The sequence below is a fragment of the Rattus rattus genome, chromosome 3 (genome assembly GCF_011064425.1).
Source record: "Rattus rattus isolate New Zealand chromosome 3, Rrattus_CSIRO_v1, whole genome shotgun sequence".
Taxonomy (NCBI): domain Eukaryota; kingdom Metazoa; phylum Chordata; class Mammalia; order Rodentia; family Muridae; genus Rattus; species Rattus rattus.
In genome coordinates, this window is record NC_046156.1 from 208940146 (window position 1) to 208952124 (window position 11979).

Genomic DNA, 11979 nt, shown 5'->3' on the forward strand with positions numbered 1-11979 from the left:
CTTCTATTTCTTGACAGTGGCTAGACTGTCCTATAAGCCTGTGTGTCAGGAGTGCTAGACCTGTTTTTATTTTTTTTTTTTTCTTTCAGCCAGTTATGGGGACAGAGTGTTCTGGTTGCAAGGTGTAGTTTTTCCTCTACAGGTCTTCAGCTGTTCCTGTGGGCCTGTGTCTTGAGTTCACCAGGCAGGTCACTTGCAGAAAATTTGGTCTTATCTCTGTCTGGAGGCCTGTTCGGCTGGGTGTTGCTGCCCACAGGCTCTCCGTGGTGGCAGCAACCAGGAAGACCTGCGCCGCCCCTTCCGGGAGCCTCCGTGTACCAGGGTTCCAGATGGATTTTGGTGTTTTCCTCTGGAATCAGTAATGTGTGCAGAGAGCAGTCTCTTCTGGTTTCCCAGGCTTGTCTGTCTCTGAAGGTTTAGCCTCCTCCCACGTGGATTTGGGGTGGAGAGAACTGTTTTATCTGGGTCTGTTTCTTCAGGTTCCGGGAGGTGTCCCCAGGCAGGGGTCCTGCTTCCTGGGCCTCGCTTCGGAGCCCAGAGGCCTTATACAGTTTCTCTTGGGCCAGGGATGTGGGCAGGTGGCAGTGTTGGTGGTCTCTTCTGCTCTGCATCTCAGGAGTGCCCACCTGACCAGGCGGTGAGGTCTTCCCACGGGTTCTGGGAGCAGAGAGCTGCTGCAGGCCGGGATCCGCGGGTGTGGTACTTCCTTTTTTATTGTTTTTTTTATTGGATATATTTCTTTATTTACATTTCAAATGATATTCCCTTTCAGGTTTCCTGTCGACAAGACCCCTGTCGCGTCCCCCTCCCCCATAAGGTTGTCCCCACATTCAACCTCATACCGTCCCCCGCCAACATTCCCCTGCACTGGGGGATCCAACCTTGGCAGGACCAAGGGCTTCCCCTTCCACTGGTACCCCAACCAGGCTATTTTCTGCTACATATGCAGTTGGAGCCCTGGGTCACTCCGTATATAGTCTTTGGGTAGTGGTTTAGTCCCTGCAAGCTCTGGTTGGCTGGCATTGTTGTTCTTATGGTGTTGCAAGCCCCATCAGCTCTTTCAATCCTTCCTCTAATTCGCAAAAGGGGATCCCATTCTCACTTCATAGTTTTGCTGTTAGCAGTCACCTCTGTATTTGACATGTCCTGGTTGTGTCTCTCAGAAGAGCTCTATATCCTGTCACTTTCAGCATGCACTTTTAGTTTCATCAACCTTATCTCGTTTTGGTGGCTGTATATATATGGGCCACATGTGGGGCAGGCTCTGAATGGCCATTCCTTCAGTATCTGCTTTGAACTTTGCCTCCATATCCCCTCCTATGGATATTTTTGTTCCACCTTTTTAAGAAGGAACGGAAGCATCCACATTTTGGTCATCTTTCTTCTTCAGCTTCCTGTTGTCTGTGGATTGCAAATTTTGAGTAATTCGAGCTTTGGTGCTAATATCCACTTATCAATGCCTGCCAATCCATGAGCATGGGAGATTTTTCCATCTTCTGAGATCTTCTTCAATTTCTTTCTTCAGAGATTTGAAGTTCTTGTCATACAGACCTTTCACTTGCTTGGTTAAAGTCATACCAAGATATTTTATATTATTTGGGACTATTATGAAGTGTGTCATTTCCATAATTTCTTTCTCAGCTTGTTTATTCTTTGAGTAGAGGAAGGCTACTGATTGGTTTGAGTTAATTTTATTCCCAGACACTTTGCTGAAGTTGTTTCTCAGGTTAAGTAGTTCTCTGGAGGAACTTTTGGCGTCTCTTAAGTATAGTATCTTATCATCTCCAAATAATGATATTTTCACTTCTTTCCTTCCAATTCTTATCCCTTTGACCTCCTTTCATTATCTGATTTCTACACATTAGAAAAATATCTCTTTCAAATTGAACAAGCATTTCTGCTGTTATAGATCTCATCATGAATATTGACTGCCTATCGGTAAAATTCATAAACATTCTACATTCTGTATATTTCTTTGTTTTACAGAGGTATATAATGAATACCATTTCATTATACCTAATATGTATTGCTACATATTTTTCTATATTTTAAAGAATCAATAATTACTAAAGGAGTAATATTTGTGAAACAATTGTTTTAATACTTACAAAATGATATTAATTTTTATGACATACATGACTATCATATGTTACCCAGTCAAATTGCTTTTATTTGTGACTTGATTAATGTACAAATATCAGTTATGATACAGTCATGTTATGTTTTAATGAAGGTAGGCTATTAAGCACAGATATTCATCAAATATAGATGTAGAGATTGGGAAGATATTTCTTAATTTGAATAGGCTTTATCATGAAGAGACATAAAGTAACTGCTGTGTGAAATGCAAGATGACATCCTGAGATCTGCTAAAACTTTAAAAAGAATAAAGAAAATGTATTGCCTTACAAATGAATTACATACTGCTTTAATTTTACTCTATTTCCACTGTCCTGTGGGTTTCAATTTGTCCTAACCTCACAAAATAAATTTCTTTATTTGTCATCTTTACTAAAGTTTTGCGTATGAGTCTGTTTCTATTCTAATGTTTGTATAGCTTTCACACAACTCTGAAGTTGTGTTACATGTTCTATGCTGCGTCTCACCTGAGCTGTTTTAGTCACACTTGTGGAGTTTTCTGTCTCAATAAATCTCTTATGAAGTTTGTTTCATTTGGTGATTTTGTGATATTCCTTTGCTTTCAAATGCTAGAATTCCTTTCCCTTCATAGTAACATTTGTATTGGGAAAACCTTTACTGCAGAACTATAACATTTCCATTTGGAAAAATCTTCCTGTAGAGCTGTAACATTTCCATTGGGGAAGGCTTTCTTCCCCTCAGAGATATAGCTTTTATGTTATTGAATTATGTTCCCAGCCTTTTGATTTTTTTTTTTCATTTCGAAACACGGTGTCACAAGTTTCCCAGGTAGCCTCAAAGAGGTGATTGTATTGTCTAGGTCTTCTAAGTAGCTGGGATTATAGATAGGTACCTGCCATGAGACCTGATTTTCTTTTCATTTACAAGGGTTTTATGATTCATGATAAATTCCAGAAAAATTGTGTTGCCTATAAGTCTCATTTGCATAATAGAGGTACAATTTTATGTCTTATTAGCAACCTGGTCAGACCTTGGTTCTAGTAAGTTTTATGAATATTTTGAGAGCAAATTCTGTAAAACTCTTATGGTTTTTCAGACTCCTTTGTTGAATATGCAATTCACTCAAATGTCACCTGTGGGAAGTTTACAATGCAATTGAATGTTGATTCATATTAACGGAATTAAACTAAACTTGATAAAACAAAAGCCCAAATCATTAGGATAGTTATTGTGAATCTCCTAGTTAAAAGAACTACTTAAAACACTCATATTATTGCTAAAAAGATAGAGTGTTTCACAGTGGAGGTTTTGTAATAATTTTTTTTTCTTGGAAGATGTTATATCCATGTCTATTCATCACAGAATGGGAATCCATTAAAGACCAATGTATGAATAACAAAAAAGTCCATCTTGAACATCAGAGTCTTACTGGGCTTACTTAGAGAATATGAGTGATCAGTTAGTTTTGGTAGTAGAAATGACCCAAAAAGAGCTGCATCTCTAAAGACTACTCAAGCACTTACTTGTAAGAGCTCAAAAAAACCTGAGAACTTGAAAAATACCTTACAGCCTGCAGGCAGATTTGAGAATGCCCCCTCCAAGTGTTTCAGATAGTCTAAACCTAAGCCAGTAGTGATCTGTTTCCTGGTTCTCACTTCTCATAATTTTCTTTTTCGAAAGGCTCATCTAAGATTGGCTCACAGGAGCTTGGCTTGTTTACTCTTGCGATGAAAGATTCTAAAGAATAGAACCAGTCTCAGGGACTTCCTAAAACTAGTTTGAGTTTTTTTTCATAAGATTTAAGGAGCTTGCCTGCATTATAGAATGTTTTAATCTCAGAAGGAGCTATTGCACAACAAAAGGGGAAGTTATGCTAAATATAATATTGATGTTTATGCATTTTGAGAGAAAGGCTATAATTTCAGAAAGATAAGCCTAAAACCAATGATTAGGCCTTTTAAAAAATTATCTGTGCTTCTAGAAAAGTATACTGTGAATGAAAATCTCTATTTCTATACAAATATAATGTTTACTGGTGTTCTATACATGGGCCACTAAAATTGAGGTGACATCATTACCTTGACATTTAGGGAGAACTCATTTTTTTCAGAACAGATTTTTCTCAGCTTCAATTAACTACATTGTGCTTCAACTTATAAGTTTTGACTAAATTTAATAACATATTTGACCAGGAGTTTTTGAGAGTTTTTCATTCTTCACTAGTTCACAAAATATTGTGTCAGATAATTATACTTAAATCAAGTACTCTTCATCTCAGAGATATAGGTATGATTCAGTATACAAACATCAATCTATGTAATCTACCATATAAGCAAATTGAAAGAAAAAAGGAAACACATTATCATCTCATTATGTGCCCAAAAAAGCCTTTGGCAATATCTAACAGCCCTATTGGGAGACAATGGTATACACTTTCAATCCTAGGACTTAGAATGCAGGGGCAGACAAATCTCTGAGTTTGAAGCCAGCCTGATGTAAGGAGAGATTTCTAAGTTGTCCATATGTTTATGCCAAACATATAGTCAATATCAAATTAAGTAGAAAGAAATGTAAAGTAATCCCACTGAAATTAGGAACATGAGGCTGTCTACCAAAGAGGGAGTTTCTGGTTTCTTTGGAGACTCAGGTTATAATGATGTTTTGGTGGCCCAGAAAGGTGAAAGGATGTTTTGATGATGCAGACAAGTATGAGAGGATGTTTTGCTGAAGCAGATACAGGGGGTGGGGTAAGATAGTTTGATAAAGCATACACATGAGAGAATGAGACATATTTTGAAAGACTATAAATATGATCCACAGAGAGTGTGACGAGGCTCTGGCATGGACTCCCATTTTTCTGCCTCCTAACCTTCACTGACGCCATTCTTATATTGGTTTGTCATATAATGCAATTCTTCATATGCTATGATTTTTTTTAGAGATCAACTCACCAAAAACTCTTTATGAGAATTTGGCAGCTTCTGGTTATTTCCATGAACTACAGAAGTTTTGGCAGAACGTTGAGGTTTATTATGGATAGTGCTGCCACTGCTGATTCCTGTGTGATGTCTTTCGAGTCAACTAGTCTGAAGATGCTGATTTGTATTTGCTGGTTTGCTAGTAAACAGAACTGCTGATATGCTGATCATAAATATTGAGATTGCCCCACAGAACTATTTATAAACAGATCCACTTTCTCCAATTCTTAATAACCTTTCTTTTCTACTGAATCTGTTGTCGGATAGGTTAGAAGGGAGGCTAAAACCTTTAAGAACCCTTATTACAGTATGTTTTGAAATATCTAAAATTATAAGTGATACCCAATATGGCTAAGGCATAATGAGTAACTCTGCTTCTAATGTAGTAGGCAAAATGGCAGGCTTTGGGAGGGGGATTAATAATGTTGCATAAGGAAGTTGACAGTAGCAGGTACTGCCTTTGGGTAGTCTCCTATGGTATTCCTGAAGAAGGTTTTCTGATTTTGCTTCATAGTCTTCATATATATTATTTTGAAAAAAATTGAGGGGAAAGCTGAAAACTCAGAAGGTTCATTCAACTTTCTTTTGTTAGAAAGGATTGCAGAGTTGGCTGTGCATTTAGAGAGTTTGCAAATATAGGTCAAAATTCTAGGAAAGAAAAAGGTCCAGTAGGGGGGATAATAATAGAGATTAAGCTTGGTATCTGATACTGGATATTTGTTGCACAATAAATACAGGAAGCAAGCTAGGCTGGAAGGCAAATTGCCACTCTACCCTGCACTCAAGCTCATCTGTGAAACAAGGGGTTGGGAAGAACAGGAGGTGTCACAGGTACAATAGGTTAATGTGCAATTGAGGGTACCACCATAGGGCTTGTTTGGGTCTACATAGGTACCTACAGCCTTCCTTGTCTTTGTGCAGCATATTCCAGGTAATGATGATGGTATTGATTCAAATGAGTTGACAAGACATACAATAGAAATGATAGATCTAAAGCATTTTAAAGAGGCTGTTGTATTGTAATACCTTAATTCTCCATTTATTACAGAACTATTAAATAATTGGACTATACAACAGACTTATTCCCCAAGACATGAAGAGATTGGTGCCAGCTGTACTAAAAACTGTACAACAATTATAATGGTTGTTATGGTGAAGGTACAAAACCATAAGAATAGAACTGCATACATAGCAAAAAGGATAAAAGTTACTAAAGGCCAACTGTTTGGGCAAGGGCATTATGCTTACATATAAAAATAAATCTGCCCTGATGATGATGTAATTGAACAATGTCATATTTCAGCTTTAAGGGCTTGAAATTGGATTAAGAAGCCATAGAATAGATTCACCTCATTACTAAGGTAATACATGGTTCTGAAGTCTTTACTGACTTCTTAAAGAGACTTGATTCAGCTCTAAGAGAGTCATATCATACCCTGAAACTAGACAATAATTAATAGAAATCTTGGTATTTGAGAATGTAAACACTGAATGTAAGTCAACAGTCAGATCATTGAAAGCACAAGGAACCCCATAGATGAATGAATAAAGGAGGCAGCAGGTATTGGTTCTCAGGTACATAATGCCAACATCATAGAGAAAATCATAGATAGAATTTTCAGGAATCAATAATGTCCAATGTGGTACATTTGGTCATTTCCAAGGAATATTAAGGCTTGAAGACTCAGAGCTCAAAATAACAGGTAGATAAACCCTAGAGAGTATGGCATTCATGAAAGGTTATAGCTGCTATGAGCTACAAACATTAGAATATATTTTACCCACAGTGGAAAGGGTAAACATTGGTCCAAGGATTGTTGTTTAAGAGAAACATTCGATGTAACCTCCTGCCTTGGGAAATGCACCAAGAGGCCTGTCAGCTCACACGCTATACAAGCTATACAAGCTATATAAGCAACAAACTATACAAGCTATTTTCCTTTGGTCAGACAGGAGATACAAAACAAGCAAAAGAGTTATAATTAAATATTTGCTAGCCATCTTTTCTTTTGGTCCAAAAAAGGAATTCTTCACTCCCAAGTCAGCAGGAAGGAGTTACAGGAAGACCATCATCATTGGGGAGATTGTTTAATATGTTATGGTTCTTATCATTTATAGTGAAACATAGTTATTGGTTATGATAAGAGACTGATAAAAATCCAAAGGAATTATTATATATTGATAGAAATTTAAGGTTTTTTTTAAAACATTGATACAAATTAAAGGATTTTGTTTAATTATTGTTTGTAGAAATTTAAGGTTGTCCTGTTAAACTAGTGTTTGACTCCCTACCCTGCTTTTCGTCTTGATGTCTTTAATCATTGATTGTTCAGGTGGAGAGAGAGAGAGAGAGAGAGAGAGAGAGAGAGAGAGAGAGAGAGACTTCTTTGACTTTTCTTGCTTATGGATTGTGACAGGACGTAGTAGGATGAAATAGGCATTTTCTTGCCCAAATTGCTTTTAGTCATTTTTGTTTATCATAGCAACACAAAAATAAGCTAGGAAAAGTACTTTTTATATGATGTATGTCAGTAATCATAGTAGATTATAATAGATAATATAACTAAAATAATATATAATAATATATAATATATTAATTATATATAACTATATAATTAATAATATATAATAAAATAATATTATTATAATAATATATTATATAATATAATATTAATAATATATTATATAATAATAAATTATATTATAATAATATATTATAAAATAATAGATAATATAACTAAATACACACACTTTTACTTCTATTTCCAATTTTAATTTTATTCATTTTGTCAAAAGAGATATAACATAATTATACTAAAACAGTTTACTGTAGTTCCAAAATATCTTGATAATTTTGTCCCTTGGGACATTACCAGATATATGTAACTTATTATTTTAATAAAATATTTTTGCAAATAATTAGCATTAAAACATATTCTGTTACAGATATTCATTCTGTAATGATGAATTTAAGACATTGTCATTTCTAATTTACAATTATATTGTTCAATGTCTTGATAACTATGTACCTGTAAAATCTGATATTTTTATATTTCTTTATTATAAACAGTGCATGCTTGGTGATGGTATATTTCCAAGTAGCTACAAATTACATGGTCATGCACAATTCTAAAAATGCTGCCTGGGCACCAAATTACATGCTCAGTTTGTTAGCTTTTTGTGTAACATAGGTTTTGAATGATATCCAAATTCAAAATGAAACATAAATGCATATAGCTTTAAGCACATGGAAAATGGGAATTGGGTGGTATTCTTACTAAGTAGCATTTCCTACTCTTTCATCAACTCATAGTTTTCAAGCTTTTCCCCAACTTGTGAGTTGACCACATTATTATATACAACTATATCAACTTCATAGGTGACAAAATCAAAAGCAGATATTTAAATGTGTCCTCTGAAATGTACTTTTGAGTGTTTTTCTTTGTTGAAGAAGATACAATAGAGGAAACCAAATAAACAAAAAAAAAAGACTGAATCGACTGACACAGTTTGAAAGGTAGACCAGTCTGAAATCTGTAGTGTGTATTTTAAATTCACCTTGAAGATATTTTTCCTAACCTATTAGAACATTTGCCTTCAAATTACTTACGAAAATTTTCCTTATGTATTTTCAGTAATGTATTCTTTTTTCTTTTTTAAAATTTCTTTTTATTTTCTTCATTCCTTTCCCATACTTTTCTTTACTGTGCATTCTTTTGTTGTATATTGTATATATTTAACATGTTCTTTATGTAATATCCTTATGTAACATGAATTTTATTATGGACTATGATAATTTCTTCATCTCATTCATTTGAACAACTTTATATTGAAGTTATTAAGTTACAAATTATTCTATTCTAAGTGTTTTCATTGTATGCTAGTGCATCCATTTTTCATATGATGTTTAAACAGTATTCAACACTTAAACTCAGAATATAGACGTTTTTGTTAAATTTGTGTACTTCCTACAGTAAACCTTCTCCTTTAAGTTTTTATTCACTTATTTGGTGATTGGAAACTTTATGTTTTGGTAGGCATAAGAATTTCATATTCACTATAATCCTGTTTTGTATCAACTCATGATTAGAAAAAAATTACCTCGCATTTTCTTGTCTTGTGAATTTTCTAATGTGAAATGCTAGTGTTAATAACTTGTTCTGACTTTTTAGAAAGCCAAATATATGTAATTATCTATAAGATACAAAAAAGAGTTTTCCTTCAATTTATGATTGACTCATTTTAAGATTATATTTATTATAAATTTAAAAATGAGGATATAGATATTTTTGTTTATAAGAAGATTTATATAGTATAAACTCCCGAATTTGTGTGAATTTGCTTAATCCCAGAAGCAGTACCTTATGTGTGGCATGACCAGTAGCATACTGGTGGGGCAGTACCTCTGTGTATACTTGAAGATGTGGCCAGAATATCTAATGAAACACAGATGATTTCATTTACCATCTAGCTCAGGCTAAATGTTGATGGCAATTGACATGTACTAGAAAGAACTATAGTCCTGAATATTAAAGAAATATTATATTACTAAAAATATAGCATTTATGTACTTATTTTCCCATATTTTTGACTACTTACATAGTAGAAAGAAGGAAAAATCAAAGACATGTTGGAACTAGCTGAGATGTTCTGTAAAACTATTCTTCTCTGCACTGAAAATGCTTGACAGAATATGTACACCTATGACAATTAAATAATCATCATGGTGAGTAAAATTTTAATGAAAATAAATAAAAGTCCTGTAAAATAAAGACCAAACCATAACTTGGATATAAGAATATATATTGAAAATATGTTGTAAAACGAAAACACAATATAAAAGGCTGGAAAATGCTTAGACCTGACTAACATTCTTCCTCATTCATCTTTTCTAATACTGATGTACATTTTAAGGCATCTTAAAATTATTTATAGACATTATTTACCAGTTCTAGGTGACCTATTGACCCTTCCTTTTGCATGATACAAGACTGCAGAATGTCTGAAAGTCCCAAGACACTTACTATCATTATAGAGCAGTCTCCTTATTTCAGCACATTAACCTTATAGAACAGATGTTCTGCCTCTATTTTCTGGCATTTCTAAATTATCAATGTTTTACATGAATTGTCATGTTTTAAATTAGTATAAATTGAGAAATGAAAAAAATCTCAGTTTTGCTTTACTTCACATGATTAAAGTTTTAATTATGTACATTACATTGTTGTACAATTTTATGGAGAAAACAGAAAAAAAGTAGAGCATAATGATACATTAATAGTACTTTTGTGTACAGATATCTTTTTTAAATGGGAAGCAAGTATATAATACATATTTTTATTTATTGTAATTATATATAATGTATTATAGTCAGTATAATAAATGCTCATAAATTAACACAAGCCTCAGAGAGAAGACAATAGTCTAAATTCTAGTGTCATAATCAGAGGAGTGAGGAGTGCATTCTGTAATGAAAAGTATGAAATATTAGTATACATTATACAGACAGAGGGAAACATGCTACATGATTATATTCATACATCGTCTAGGTAAAATAAGGTCTCTGAAGTGTCTTGGAAAAAGTAAAATACTAATTGTATAATTGCCAGCTTAATTGGTAAGACTGCACAGCTTTTATACAATTATATTTAGACTATAATTCAGCCTTATGTGTAAAATTTAATTAACGAATTGATTTTTGCAGACCCCATAGACTTGGAACCAAGTTTCTCCATTTATTTTATATCCATCAGCAAACTGTCACAGTATTCTATATTTATCGTGTTTCTTTTCTTTACTAAGTAAAAATTAAAGAAAGAAACATTTTCTACCAGTTCCCAAGAGCCGGATCCACTTGCTCTGGTACTCTTCATGTGGTCCCCTCAGTAGTAATTACTATGCCTGACACACACACACATATAATTTGTTCTGTGGGCCCTGTGCGTTCTCACTCTGTGTGGACAAGAGAAGCACATCTGTATGCTCCAATTGCCTCTCAGCCATTTCTTTCACACACTGTCCTCTTTAGCCCAGTAAAATAAAAGTTATAGAAACTTATAATTTAGCAATTAGATTTACATGTTAAATTCTCAATGCACAATACATCTACACAATGAAGTTACAGAGAATTGATAAGGATATAAACTTCCCACCTAGACAAGATAAATCTGCCAACAGAAATCTATCCCAGCTACCTTGGCAATTCAAGACCACCCATATCTGGGTCACCCTTCCCCATCTCCATTTTGATTCTTCTCCTTCCTCCTCTCTCCCATCTTACAACAATTTGTCCCTGCCTCGCTCTCTACTGTCCAATCATGTATTGCCTTGACATCAACCTACACTAGTATATTTTCCATTCAATGCTATGGTGTGAATTCACATTCTCAGCATTATTTTTTGGGGGGGAGTGGGGAGTCAGTATAAGGCTTATTCTTGTGATATTGCCTGTTGAGTTTTTCTTCACTCATTCTGTACTGCTGAAAAAATTGCTTTTATCTCTTTTGTGAATTTCATTACTCCTTATTTTCTATAAATTGTTAGAATACTCACCATATAATGCCATTCATCATATTTCATAAAATTTCACAATTTACCAGTTTTATAATTTAAGAAATCATGAATAGGACAAAATGTGAATTACAGAATTTTCAATTTCACTCAGCAGAATACATTGAATATACTGTTCTTTGGAGCTTGATATTGTTACTAACACAGAATGTACATTATTATACCAGACTATGATGGATTTTGTGGCTATAAATTAAAAGACACTATTGAAAATATATATTTATGGCTCACAGTTATGCTTGCCTCTTAAGAGACCATCTCTAACCTTCAGACATAAGTGAGACATTGCTCTGCCCCAATCTCTGCTTATTGGGCTCTGCCCTGCCCTGTA